We start from the raw sequence: 15,414 nt of genomic DNA, 5'->3' as shown, positions 1-15,414 counted from the left end.
CCAGGTGCTTTGAAATTCCATTCCATACTGGAATGGGTTGCCATTTCTTTCTCAAAGGGATCTTCCCAGTCTGTGTCTCTTATGTCCCCTGCATTGTGAGAAGAGTTCTTTTTTTTTATGAGGAGAGTTCTTTACCGCTGAGCAACTTGGGAAGTCCCTCTCTGTCAGTACCTCAATTTAAATTATGAGTCATGCCATGCAATATTTTCAGTTTATATTTTTTGATACAAGGTAATCTCTGCTTTTCACATTTCTCATACTAAGTCACCTCACTTCAAATAATAATGGAGGGATTCCACCGTAAACAGCTTTTTGATGTAAAGGAATTTTTTTTTTTTAATCTTTTGAAAATGCTTCAGAAAACATAAATCCTTGATGTGAACTATGGCTTTGGTTGTATGAAGTTTGAACATAGGAAGTAAATGAAAGTGATTAGGGAAAGTACTCTGAATGGATTAGTAAAATGAATTAGAAAAAAAAAATTTTTGTTGAGGTGTTTGTGATCTTATGAAGAAGAGCTTTTACTATAAGGAAATTGATGAAATTGATTTTCATTTTTACCAATGAGGATATTAGTACTGATGTACTAGTTAAAGGGTATTGTATTTCACCTAACAACTTGAAGAAGTCCTTAATTGGTACTTTTGGGTTTCTACAGTAGTAAAAATCTTTTTCTAAGATGCCTTCGTTGGATTCAGGTCTAAGTATGAGCGCCCTCTGGTGTTTATATCCAGTATATGTCATAAAATTGTTCATTTTAACATTGGAACTTGATATCCTTCATGCATTAACTAAACCCAATAGAGAGTGTGTAAAAGCAATATTTACATGTTAAATGCATATCGGTGTTTATTTTGATTTAAATTCAGACTGAGTTGCATTTTAACAGGAAAATAATTTCAATTTTTCAATTGAATTAAAGTGGCATCAATAATGTAGTTTTACTTAAGGAAACAGTTCATTTGGCCATGGGTTAATTTCCATGCATACTACCATTTTATTCAATCTGTTTATGGTACACAGTGGCAAATATCGACTCTCGTATACATACATTAATGTAACAACAATAGAAATCACCACTGTTTCCATAGAAAAAAACTTTGGGAGACTCACTCCTCAGCACTGGCTTATTTCCAGGTGTTTAGAAGAACTAGGTGGAAGACTGATGTGATATTTTTTGTCAAAAATATGATCAACAATGAAATGGATTAGTACAGTAAGGTAAATAATTAAACAAAAATCTGTGTTTATATTAACCTATTAGATATTCATCATGGAGGCCTTGGATTTATGGCTTTGGCAAGTTCACCTAACCCAGCTTCTCTGACTATATATGCAAAAACCATTCTATTACTTCAGATGAAGAGACAATGCAAAGGAAGACAAAGGACTTTGTATTGATAAGCACTAAGTGTATGTTAATATCTCACTGCTTTATTTTATCCTCACAGAGAGTCTTGTTATCTTCATTATATTGATGAGGAAATTAATTCAGTGAATGGTTCAATAGGCTGTCATATCATATTACTAGTAACTAAAAGAGTTGGGATTCAGTTTCCTCTCTGGTTGACTACTGCACTGAAATTACAGGACAGAATAGCAATTACCTGGGACCAGATAAGAGTTAGTTGAATAATGTTTCTGCATCTTATAGAAAACAGTCGGATATAGTAAATGAAATACACAATACTAATGTTCCAGATGAAGGATTTACATGAAATAATTATTTCAAGAAAAACCACAGAGCCTACAGAAGAGAGGGGTAAAATAAAGAAGCTATCCACAGATAAACTTGAACTATTTTGAGATAGAAACCACAACAGTTCATCAAAGAGAGTTTTATACCTTCTCTATTTCCATCACCTTTCCCGTGATAGCTCAGTTGGTAAAGAATCCACCTGCAATGCAGGAGACCATGGTTCGATTCCTGGGCTGGGAAGATCCCCTGGAGAAGGGATAGGCTACCTACTCCAGTATTCTTGGGCTTACCTTGTGACTCAGCTGAGAAGGAATCCGCTTGCAATGCAGGAGACATGGGATCGATCCCTGGGTTGGGAAGATACCCTGGAGAAGAGAAAGGCTACCCACTCCAGTATACTGGCCTAGAGAATTCCACGGGCTGTATAGTCCATGGGATCACAAAGAGATGGAAACAACTGAGTGACTTTCACTTCCACTTTCTCTCTCGTATACATGACTAAATATAATTGGGATGGGTTCTAAGTAATGACTGTGAAGGAATAGGGGAAATTATTCATTACATGAATCATACAACAATTTAAAAGAATGAGATCCTGGGACTATTTAACATATATCCAATTTGGGAAACTTGAATCTAGATATCTGGAATGTGGCAATTCTCTCTTAGCCTCACACTGAAATAGAAAAGGGAATATACGAGAGGATGTACAACATCGCTAATCATAGGAGAAATGAAAATCAAAATTACAATGAGATAACGCCTCAAACCAATCATAATGGCCATCATCAAAAAGTATACATACAATGAACACTATAGAGAGTGTGGAGAAAAGGAAACCCTCCTACAGTTTGGGGAATATAAATTTGTGCAGCCAATGTGGAGAACAGTATGAAGGTTCCTTAAGAAACCAAAAATAGGGCTACCATATTATCCAGCAAACCCACTCCTGGGCATATATCTGGAGAAAAACACACTTCAAAAGGATGTATGTACTCCACTTTCACTGTTTACAATATCCAAGAAATGGAAGCTACCTAAATGTCCATTGATAGGTGAATGGGTAAAGAAGAGTTGGTACATGTATACAACAGAATACTACTCAGTCATTAAAAAAAAAGAATGAAATAATAGCATCCATGTAGCATCATGGATGGACCTGGAGTTTATCATACAAATGAAGTAAGTCAGACAGAGAAAGGCAAATATGATACTGCTTATAAGATCTAAAACAAACAAACAACAACAAAATGATAAAAATGAACTTATTTACAAATCAGAAACAGACTCACAGATTTAGAGAACAAGCTTATGGTTACCAATGGGAAAGGGTGGGAGGGATAGATGGGGAATTTGGGATTGACATGTACACATTGCTATTTTAAAATGGATAACCAACAAGTATAACAAGTATACTGTATAGCATAGGAAACTCTACTCAATAATCTGTAAGAACCTAAATGAGAAAAGAATTTGAAAAAGAATAGACACATGTAATGTATAACTAACTTACTTTGTTTTACACCTGAAGTATTGTTAATCAACTATATTCCAATGTGAAATAAACATTTTAAAAAGACAACAACAACAGCAAGAAAAGGGAGTAGCATTCAGGACGTGTGTCTCTGGGATTAGCTCAGCCTGCTGAGGTCCTCAGAAACCTGTTTCACTATTCTACCTTCATAGATACTTCATAGATACTCATTCCTCTGGATCAAAGCATGGGTGGATCTTAGAAGATACTTATTATCCTAAGGAAGCAGTTCAGAAGGATCTATATTAGAGCTGTTTTAAATTGTATTATATATATATATATATGTAAAATTTCACACTTCAGTTTCTCTGTTAAGGAAATGGAGCTTAATACACATAGCATTCTTGCAAGTGCCGCAGCATAAAGAATAACATGCATTCTTATCATTTAAAATGTCTCCCTGATTTAGGAGCGCAGAGTAAGTCAAGAGACATGGCAGGCTGTTTTAGAAAATGAACTTCAGGTGCACAGCTTATAGTTGACATAAAAATTCTAGTGATCTTGTTTCTTTAAACTGTTTCAAAAATATCTTCAGTTTAAAGATGAGATTATTAACATATTGACTGAATAATTCTTGTGAAGTAACTATTTTTTCATAAACATGTGAAAACTAAAATTAAATAAACAGGTGGGGATTTTGAATGTAAAGACAGTATTCAATGGAGAAAGAAAAATAAGTGATTATTTGTTATTTTAGCAATTGCTTTGATTATTTTGATTTTTTACCAGTAGCTGGCATCACTCACTTCCTAAGGAGTTCTGCTGTCTGGTTCCTTTTGTAAACTGTGGTGGTAGTTTAGTCGCTAAGTCCTCTCTGACTCTTGGGACCCCATGGGCGATAGCCCGCTAGGCTCCTCTGTCCTTGGGATTTTACAGGCAAGAATGCTGGAGTGAGTTGCCATTTCCTTCTCTACAGGATCTTCGAGACCCACGGATCGAACCCGAGTCTCCTGACCTGCAGGCAGATTGTGTACTGATGGAGCTACCATGGGATTGTACTATACTCCAGTTATTTATTTTAGGATATTTTAGACCATGAGGTTTTAACACCGGAACTAAGGAGCAGGGATCTTGTATCTCCCTTTCATCCAGAGGGTCCCAGCTTCTGTGGTTGGAAGGCAGAGGGACCTTCGATTCCATAGTGTTTCCTTTAACATAGCCATGAAAGCCAGCACAGTTCTCTGAAGAGTCCCTGTCCTGTCAGCATGTCTCCCAGTATGTTTCTTTCCCAATGTCTAAAAAGTCAGGATCCAGAATCTACAAATTAATCCTTCTGTTCTCCAGGGCATGTGAGGTTTCTGTCTGCCCTTTCCTGATTTTATACATCTCTGTTAAGTGCTTCCAAGCTACAGGAGTAGAATAAATGTCCTGCCACTCAGAGAATCCTCACAGTCCAGCAGAATAGACATTTCCTGGGAGCATTTTAGGAATTCAGCATCTGAGGCCCCAACCCATACCTGCAGAAACAGGATCTACATTTTAACATGATCCTCACAAGATTGATGTTAAGATTTTAATCTGAGAAGCACTGGTAATGGACCCATGGAACAAGTATGTATAAATGTGTACTTTAATTCCAACCAACCCACTGGAAGGATTTTTTTCATTGCCCTTTGTACCTCGATATTTTATTCAACCTTAATCTATCCTCTACACTCTCCTTCCAAGTTAGCTCTGTTACCTTCTTCAAACCATTTTTATATATTCTTTCTTTTGGAAGATTTATCTCTTGAGCTGAATCCATTTATTGGATCTTAAAATTTGGCTTGATTCTTGAGTTATTTCAACCATTTAAATCCTATGTGTTTGGACTCATCTGCAGTCCCTGCCTCTCACATGTGGATATTTTTGTGTATGTGATTATCTTTTATCCCCAGTGAATACAATTTGTGTTATAATTGCTTTTTCCCAATGATAATCTTATATAGGAATGACTCACTTTAGGGACGACATTGATAAACTACTATCTTAAGAATGTTTAGAATTTAGAATGTTGATACAGTGTCAAAAAACAATATTTAATAAGCTTAAACTAGTATGAGTTTTTAGACATCAAACAAGGTATGGAACATTAACTTACAGATGTACCAAAAACATTCACATAATTTGATTACGCACTGCACTAGACTGATATTAAGTCTAAAGAAAAAATTCAAACAAGAATTCCCATGTCTTTTGCAGTGACTAATTGAACTAAAGAAATATCAATAAAAAGTTCTATTTTTAAACATCTTGGTATCAGGGAAAATCTGTTAATAAATTATTATCTTAAAAGGGATATCAAAGTATAATCTATTTAGGATGAAAGCATAGTGGGTTTCTACCTATCACAATTCAAAGGGAGAAAACAGATGCTACTCAGATAAAGCATATTTCCAATAAATTAATTAAAAAGCAAAGATGAGTTACACCAATAAACTAAACTCTCAGTTTAAGTAGGGAAAGATCAACAATAAATTTAAAAACAGGAGCAAGAAGGAATGAATTAAAAGATAAAACAGAAATCAATGCAATAAATAAACCAGTAAGGGAAGAATGCTAGAATTGCTGATGACTGCAATCGATTATAGTTCTTTGAAATATTAATGAATGATAAAATATTAGAGAATGATCATGCAAAAAGGTCTCAGGAAGGGGAAAGTAAACATATTAATAATAAGAGCAATGATATTAGTACAGACAACAGAATGTGGCATAGTAATGATGCTGAAGGTTTTAAAAAATAAAATGTGGTGTTATTTGTAATTTGACTTCATTGACTATGTACCTCAAACTGAGCAAGGGGAATTACACCCCACATTTGCACAGAAGCAAATGTTCCAGGCTTCCTAAAGGTAGCCGTCAGCAGAATTATGAGGAATTTCTTTTATGAGATTGAAGCATAATTCTGATCTGTATTTAGTCAGTCTGAGATGTCATAATGCAGTACAACAGACTGAATGACTTAAACCACAGAAGTTTTAATTAAAATTACGTTTCTCACAGCTCTGAAGACCAGCAGTCTGAGGTCACGGTATAAGACGATCCGTTTCTGGTTAGTGATCTCTTCCTCACTTGCAGATGGCCACCTTCTTACCATGTCCTCATGTGGCCTTTCATAGGTGCATGCTCACAGAGAGAGTGCGCCAAGCTCTCTGGTGTCTCTTATAAAGCTATTTTTAGACCTCATTTAGCCTGAATCATCTCTTTAGAGGCCCAAACTCCGAATACAGTGTTAGGGTCTGGGTGTTAGGTCCTCAACATATAAATGTTGGGGACACAGTGCAGTTCTTAGTATTCCACTCCTGCCCTATTTCTCCTCCTTCATATCCTTCTCACGTGCAAAGCACATTCATTCCATCCCAACGCCTCCAAAAGTCTGAACTCGGTCCAGCATCAACTCTAAAGTTAAAGTCTCCTCTAGGTTATTTTCTAAATCGGATGTGGGTAAGATTCGAGGGTGAATTCTCAGGTGAATTTCTCTCCTGTGATCCTGAGGGACCAGACTTGTGTTTTCAAAATGCAATGGTGGATAGTAGACAATCTCATTCTGAAAGGGAGAACTGTAAGAAAAAAAAAAAAAAAAAGTCCTGATGGATCCCAAATAAGCTCAAGACCTGATAAGGCTAATTCCATTAGCTTTTTCCACAAATTTTATTGAAGTATGAATGCTTCATAATGTTGCATTATTTTCTTCTGCACAGCAAAGAGAATCAGCCATATATATACATACTTCCCCTCTTTTTCGGATCCCCTTCCCACTGAGGTCACTGCAGACCTCTGAGTAGAGTTCCCTGTGCTAGCCAGTAGGTTCTCGTTAGTCATCTGTTTTACACAGAGTAGTGTATATATGACACTTGATCTCCCAATTCAATCTACCCCTCCACCCACCCCATGGTGTACGTATATTTGTTCTCTCTCTGTGTCTTTATTTCTGCTTTGCAAACAGGTTCATCTATACCATTTTTCTAGATTCCACATGTATGCATTAATATATGGTATTTGCTTTTCTCTGACTTTCACTCTGTGTGGCAGTCTCCAGGTCAATCCATGTCTCTGCCAATGGCATAATTTTGTTCCTTTTTATGGCTGAGTAATATTCTATCATGTGTATATGTACCACATCTTTTTTATCCATGTCTCTGTTGATGGACACTTAGGTGGCTTCCATATCTTGGTTATGGGAAATAGCACTGCTGCAATGAACATTGGGCCATGTTTATCTTTTTGAATTATGTTTTTTTCTTTTTTTTTAATTTTCTGGGTATATGCCCAGGAGTGGGATTTCTGGGTCATATGGCAACCCTGGGCTTCCCTGGTAAAAAAAAAAAAAATCTGCCTGCAAGGCAGGAGATCCCATTTCAATTTCTGGGTCAGGAAAATCCACTGGAGAAGGGATAGGCTACTCATTCCAGTATTCCTGGGCTTCCATGACTACTGACTCAGTAGGTAAAGAATCTGTTTGCAATGGGGGAGACTTGAGTTCAATCCCTGGGTTGGGAAGATACCCTGGAGGAGGGTATGACAACCCACTCCACTATTCTTGCCTGGAGAATCCTCACGGATGGAGGAGCCGCGCGGGCTGCAGTCCATAATGTCACAAAGAGTCAGACACCACTGAGTGACTAAGCACAGTACAGCACATATGGTAGCTAAACTAAAAAATATTCTTGCTTTCTTTTCTTTTTTTTCTAGGGAACCTACATACTGTTCTCCATAGTGGCTATATCAATTTATATTCCTGCCAACAGAGAAAGCTTTTAAGACTGGAGAAAAATCCCCTTCAGTTTGACGTCCTGCCTTCCAGGCAAAATAAGGCGGCTCTGAGGGTCTGCTTTACCACTTTGGCTCTGCAGGGTGCTCTGTGTAAGGACCACTTAGTTTGCTGAAATCCGAAATCGAGGAAGGGGAAATCTAGCCCTCAGGCCTGTGGAGGTAGAGGGAGTCATCATGATTTCTGAATCATCTTTGGGGTCATTCTTCCCCTTTCTTGAAGGATAAAGCATGTATGTAGCACAATAGGTCTATTGCTCTGTTTTATTCCCTTTGGTCCAAACTGGCAGCTTCTGCTAGTAAAATCCATCTCTATTCTTGATTTATGCTGAGGTGGTTGTCTAAACTTGTATCTGGAGTTCATACTAATCTCTTTATCAAAGAGTTGTTCAACCTCACCCTTAGTACTCTCTTCAGAACAAGATCGCTCTCTGTTTTGTTTTGTTTTTTTGTTTTGTTTTTGCAATATGGATAGGCTGAGAGTTTTCCATATCTTTAAGTCATGGTTAATTTTTGCTAAATGATTATTTTTCAGTTCATCTCTTTCCTCTCAAATTTTACTCTATGCATTAGGAGTACACAGGAGACACTTGAAATATTTTGCTTGGAAATTTCCTCAGCTAACTACCCAGTCGCATTTTTTAACATTGTTGTTTTTCAGTTGCTCAGTTGTGTGTAACTCTGAGATGCCATGGACTCTCTTCCTCAAATCACTAGAACACAATTAAGCCAAGTTCTTTGCCGCTTTGTAAACAAAGTCACCTTTTCTCCATTTTCCAATCATCTGTCCTTGTTTATGTCTGAAACCTTACCAGAATGTCCTGTAAAGGACCATTCCTACCAACGTCCTATGCATAATTATTTATATATTTGCTAATAAAATGAAGGTTTTTCTCAATAGTGCTTATCTCTCTTCTGCGTTTTCAGCAAAATATGGATTTTAGAGTCCATATTTCTACCTACAGTGTCTTCAATGACAATCCATGCTTTTTCTAGCATGTACCTAAATTCCTCCATTTTCCACCACCGCCCACTTCCAAAGTCACTTCTACATGTTTGTTACAACAGCATTCCAGTTTTAGGTCTCCAAATCTGTATTCATCAGCTTGGGCTGCCACAACGTAAAACCATCAACTGTGTGGCTTAAACAATAGAAATGTATTTTCTCACAGTTCTGAAGGCTGGAAGTCTGAGGTCAGAATGCCAGTTTCTGGTGAGGGTCCTCTTTCTGACTTATAGAGGTCTGCCTTTGCCCTCACAGGGCCTTTCCCTCGGTGTGTATGTGCGAACACACACACATACTACATACACATAAACACACTGACAGGGAGAGAGAGGGAGAGAGAGTTGAGGAGAGAGAAAAGAGTTCACTCACTGGTATCTTTTCTTAGACATTAATCCTGTTGGATCAGGGCCCCATTCTTATGACTGTATTTAAGCATTTTCTTATAGACTCTGTTTCCAAGCACAGTCATGTTCAGAGGTTAGGACCTCAATATATGTATAACGAGAAGACAAAACTCTGTCTATACCATTATCTTATACAAACTTTTTTACAGTATAGGAAGAAAGAAAAAACTCAGTCACTTTTAAGGATAAAATATCTATTGTAACACAGACGATGGAGATGGGTAGAGGTATATATTTTAAGATAACAGAATGGTAATAATGTTGACACTATCTAATGGACACATAGTGGTTCTTTACACTATTTAGTTTATGTATACATTTCAAATTCTGCAATAAAACTATTAAATATGCAGAAAATAAAATTGGAGTTGAACAATGAAAGGAAACAAATATAGATCATTATTATTGTTGATCGACTCCTTCATGAAACTGACTCTGAAATGAATATTGGCAGGGGGAAGATTTACTAGCAAATAATCTTGGGACCACCATCGGTGTGTGTGTGTGTGTGTGTGTGTGTGTGTGTGTGTGTGCGCGCGCGCGCGCTCACTTGCGTCTGACCCTATGGATTGTGAACCCACGTCTCCTGCATCTGTGGCATTGGCAGGCAGATTCTTTACCACTGAGCCACCTGGGAAGCCCCAGTATCTCTGGGTCAAAGAGAAAGTTTTTCAGAGAGAAACAAAGCTCTCTAAAGTACACCTGAACTGCAGACTCAGGGGAGGTGATGGGGGCTCAGGAGCTAACTCTGTCTCAACCATCTTGGATTGGACTGAAATGCCCTAGTCTTTCTATTGTTGTTCAGTCGCTCAGTTGTGTCTGACTCTTTGTGACCCCATGGACTGCAGCATGCCAGGTTTCCCTGTCCTTCACCATTTCCCGGAGCTTGCTCAAACTCATGTCCATTGAGTCAATGATAGCATCCAATCATCTTGTCCTCTGTCATCCCCTTCCTATCCTGCCTTCAATCTTTCCCAGCATCGGGGTCTTTTCTAATGAGTTGGCTCTTCGCATCAGGTGGCCAAAGTTTTGGAGCTTCAGCTTCAGCATCAGTCCTTCCAATGAATATTCAGGGTTGATTTCCTTTCGGATTGACCAGTTCGATCTCCTTATAGTCCAAGGAACTCTCAAGAGTTTTCTCCAACACTACATTTCAAAAATATCACAGTCTTTCTATATCTGCCTCTGTTAGTCATTGATTTGGGGCTGCCTGGAAAAGTCATGACCTTGGGTGAGGTGGTTCAGCCATTTGGCCAACCCTGGAAGGGACCTGTAGACAAAGTCTACCCACTGACATCACTCAATACATCTGGGAAACATGTTTTTTCTTGACAGAGGATTGGATGGCACACCTTCAGTCCTATCATAGTCTTTCCCTTTTGACCTACAATCCACTTCTTAAAATACTTTGGAAGAGCAGCACCTACAGTATTCAAGAGATTTCTCTTTCTGGAGTAAAGGCAGTCAATGAAAGACACTCCCACTGTTGAAGATGATGTTGGCATTGTAACACACTCATCATCTCCATCCTTTACTGCCTAATTCAGATGCCTCTCACCCTCAGATAACACCCCTCTGCTCTGGGTCTTGCATCACAGCCTGAATCAGACCTTCAGTCCTGAGGGTTTGAGCTCTGATTACCATGACATTCTCAGAGTAAAGTTGCTGCCCATGTCTGTTTAGCATCACAATAGGATGTGGATATACTGGAAGGAGTGCAAGTGAACTACATAGGTATCAAATATGTTATCCCTGCCCACATTTTTATAACACTTCATTCTCTTCATGATGTGTGCGTGTATGCTCAGGTGCTCAGTCATGTCTGACTCTGTGACTCCATGGACTCTAGGCAGCCAGGCTCCTCTGTCCATGGGATTTCCCAGAAGACAACACTGGAGTGGATTGTCATTTCCTCCTCCAGGGAATCTTCCTGACCCAAGGATGAAACATGTCTCCTGCATCCACAGGCAGGTTCTTTAGCACTGCACCATCTGGGAAGCCTTCTCTTCATTATAATCAGCATCAGTTCCACATATGAAGATAATACTTTCTTCTTTCCTATTTATCCCTGAACGTAGGGTACCTAAAGCACCCTGGAGGCATTATAAGTTTAAATGGGCCTTTTGTTATGTCTCTGGGTGAATGGGCTTCCCTGGTGGCTCAGCTGTAAAGAATCTGCCTCCCAAGGCAGGAGACAGATGTTTGATCCCTGAATCAGGAATATCCCCTGGAGAAGGAACCGGCAACCCACTCCAATATTCTTGCCTGGGAAATCCCATGGACAGAGTGGCCTGGTGGGACATAGTCCATGGGATTACAAGAGTCAGTCATGACTTAGCAACTAACCCACCACCTCCACAGGGTGAACTGTCCCCACTCTGTGGCCTACAACCTCTAAACCTAGATTTGTGTGACAGAAAGCACTCATTCTCCAAGTGAACCAGGGGGAATGATCTCAAGTAGAGACACTCCTGCTTCCATCTCTTGGTCAAGGCATTTCTAAGGATACACCATACTTTAAAAACTTTTTTATTCAATGTGAACATTGAATTCAGGAACATGACTCCCCAGTGTTGTAAAGTATCAATTCTGAGTTAGTGTCTCATGTCTCAAAAGTACTTTCAGTAAGTTGCTTCAGTGCACTTTCAGACTAGTAGCTTCTCGGCAATTGATGTAAAGATACAGCCAATGGATCCTATGGTGTTGGACTTAACTTCTACTCTTCCTTTTCTGAAAAATATGTGCCCTGGCCCTATGTGATGTGGGATCTCATGTCAATGAAATACTTTTCAAACCGTGAAACAGTGATGCTAGGTGGGATCCGAGAGGCAGGAAAGACAAATCCATACTTGGAAAATCTGTCCGTTCTTATAAGAATAAACCACTGGTCCTTTCAAGGTGAAAGAGGCTTATAATACACTCAACTTTCTAACATATGGCCAACTGGTTTTCTCAAGGAATCTTGCCATTTCAGGGTTTAGTATTTGCCTCTGTTGCTGTGAAGTCAAGATTTTGCAGGGTGTCAACCTTGATATAGTTAACCCATATGTCAGAGTCCCATTCTTACATGATAGATTGCTCTCTCTGGCATAGCCACTTGCTAGCCTTGGCCTTCAGTTTAAATTGAAAATAAATCTTAAAGCTAATACTCAATTTATCTGCCCTCTCCCTGTCGAAGGATAGGATATTAAAGACCGTTTATAGCAAGGAGACATTTGACCTTCATTTCATACTTGGTGTAAAATTGTTCATTAATTACTTCAGCCTTCCATGATTTGGGTCTCCCCCCATTTCTAGCATCTGTTCACTGTATACATATCCATCCAATGTCATTATATGTATAGTACATATAAAAACATACTATTCATATTTCTGGTATGACACTACAATTAATGTATTTTTCCCCAAGTTTTACCATCCAATTACTAACCAGTGGAAGCCAATCACCATCTGTTCTTCACTAAGCACCAGTGAGGAAGTACCCAATTTCACCTTGATATTAGGTGATCCATGTATATCAAACATTATCACATTGGTTCTCAAACAACTTCTGAAACCAACTCCCATAGGTCAGTGTTTCTGGGAAATGGACCCTGAGTTGCAGATTACTGTGTAGAATGTTTATTAGGAAAAGGTTTTGGAATCAATACCCCTGGAAGAAATGGGCCAGAAGTAGAATTTGCAAAGTAAAAGGTTCAGTCAAGAGGCATGCCTAAATACCAGGCCAGATGAACCCAAGGAGACCCTTTGGAGCTAATGGCTTGGCTAGACTGCCCCATATTGGTCCAAAATAGCCTGGCCTTCATATTCCCACCAACATCAGTCAGTGGATAAGCATCAACCTTTAGGCCTAGAAGGATTTTGTCTTTGACTGTAACTGAGCTGATCCTGAAGACTGTTCATATCACCCCCAGGATCAGAATAGAGAAAAATATTTGAATGTTGAATATCCATATTCATCACAATCACATATGTATTTGGGTATTAAAATCAATTAGAAATCTGATATTCTAAATAAAAAATAGTGAAAACATAAGACAGAAATCCTGCAAACCAGTATTTCATATCCCATTTCACTGAGAATTTCAAGGTAGTATCACAGCAGCAAGCATGGTGCAATTCATCATTTTGATTAAAGAGAAAAGCAATGTGATCATCTTGGTTAATGACAAAAATAGCATTTGACATACATATTTATTATATATCCTAACAAGCAATCAAACAACTGAGCATTAAAAGCAATATAATGATATTTATCAAAATTGATAAACTATATATTCAAGAGAAAACTGTAACATATAATATCTCTTCATGAAATATTATAAGCTTTTTCATTAAATTTTCAACAATATTTAATATGTACTTGTGATAGCTTAGTTGGTAAAGAATCCACCTGCAATGCAGGAGACCCTGGTTCAATTCCTGGATAGGGAAGATCCCCTGGAGAAGGGATAAACTACCCACTCTAGTATTCTTAGGCTTCCCTTATGGCTAGTTGATAAAGAATCCATCTGCCATGTGGAAGACCTGGGTTCAATACCGAAAGAAACATTAAAATCTTAAAGAATAAAATGTTACTGAAGAGTTTAAGAAATCCACTGCAAAAGAAGGTATCTTATTAATAGATTAAAAAATACACACAAATAAATATATTAATTACTCCCAAATAGTCTATCAATTTAGTGCAAGCCCAAGAAGTGGGTTATTTATGAAATGATTCTAAAATATATATTAAATAATAAATGTAAAATGATTGCTATAAAATTATGTAAAGTAAGGTCATATAAGAATATGTTTCTGATTCAGATAATAACATATGTGAAAATGTATAGTATTGCTACAAAAATATACTTATGAGTCAGTAAATACCATAAATCTTCTATTTATATATATATATATATATAGATAGATAATAGATGTAGAGAACTGAATCATGTTGTTGTATATCTGAAACATTGAAAAAAGTATCTATCTATCCATAGACATATTGATACATATAGATGTATATCTATTAATCTATCTACATATATGTATATCAAAGAAATTATCAAATGCACATATAGACACACACACATATTTAATCAGTCTATGTGTGAAAAAGTCATTGAATGCATGAAATAAATTTTACAACTTTAGAATTTTTTAAACACACAAAATTCACAAAGCAATATAATCAGGAAAAAATAAACACATTCTATAAAGTACTATAAGAATGAGTGTCTAGAATACATCAAAATATTTGTAAGTAAAGTATATACATAAACAACAAACCAGTAAGAAAAATAGGACAAGGACATGAGCAAGCAAATGATAAAAAATAAAACATAAACAAAAGGAATTGTGTTCAGGGTATGAAAAAGGCAAATTAAAACTATACAAATGGCATTATTCAAGCATCAGATGAGAACAATTATAATCCTTGATAATATAAAAAATCAACATTGATGGGACAGTGAGTATTCTCAAAAGGAACTTGAGGCAGTTTGTATTTATAAGCCACATGGGAGGGAAACTTCACTGCATTTATTCATACATAAAATGCACTTTATTAAAAGATCACTTCCTTGTCTATATCTTAGAGAAATATTTATGCAGATATTCTACTTGTACTGCCAAGTTAGGGCTCCAAAATATATTACAAGTGAGACAGTGCATTGCAGAAAAATATGTAAAGTATAACACCATTTAAGGAAAACTAATGAAGAAGTCAGAACCATAATTTTATAAAACCATATTGAAAAAAAAGAATCGTAGTAAAATGATGAGAAAATTGATGGTTTCTGGTTAATGGAATGAATGAGATTTGGGAGTTAGAATACATAGAATTGGTTGTAATTTTTTAAGGCTATGGATTCATGTTTTATTTGTATAATTAAAAAATATAAGGCAATGTCCATAACAAGGAAGAAAGACAGCAAAGAAATAGAACTCCTAGGATTTGAGAGAGTGGTAAATTTTAGGTTAATAATGAGAGCAATAAAATCTGGAATAAGAAATAAGTCCTTAAAATGAACAGGAT

Source organism: Odocoileus virginianus, chromosome 14, assembly GCF_023699985.2.
Source record: "Odocoileus virginianus isolate 20LAN1187 ecotype Illinois chromosome 14, Ovbor_1.2, whole genome shotgun sequence".
NCBI classification, from domain to species: domain Eukaryota; kingdom Metazoa; phylum Chordata; class Mammalia; order Artiodactyla; family Cervidae; genus Odocoileus; species Odocoileus virginianus.
The sequence above is the reverse complement of the archived record's forward strand: the minus strand, read 5'-3'. Positions refer to the sequence as shown.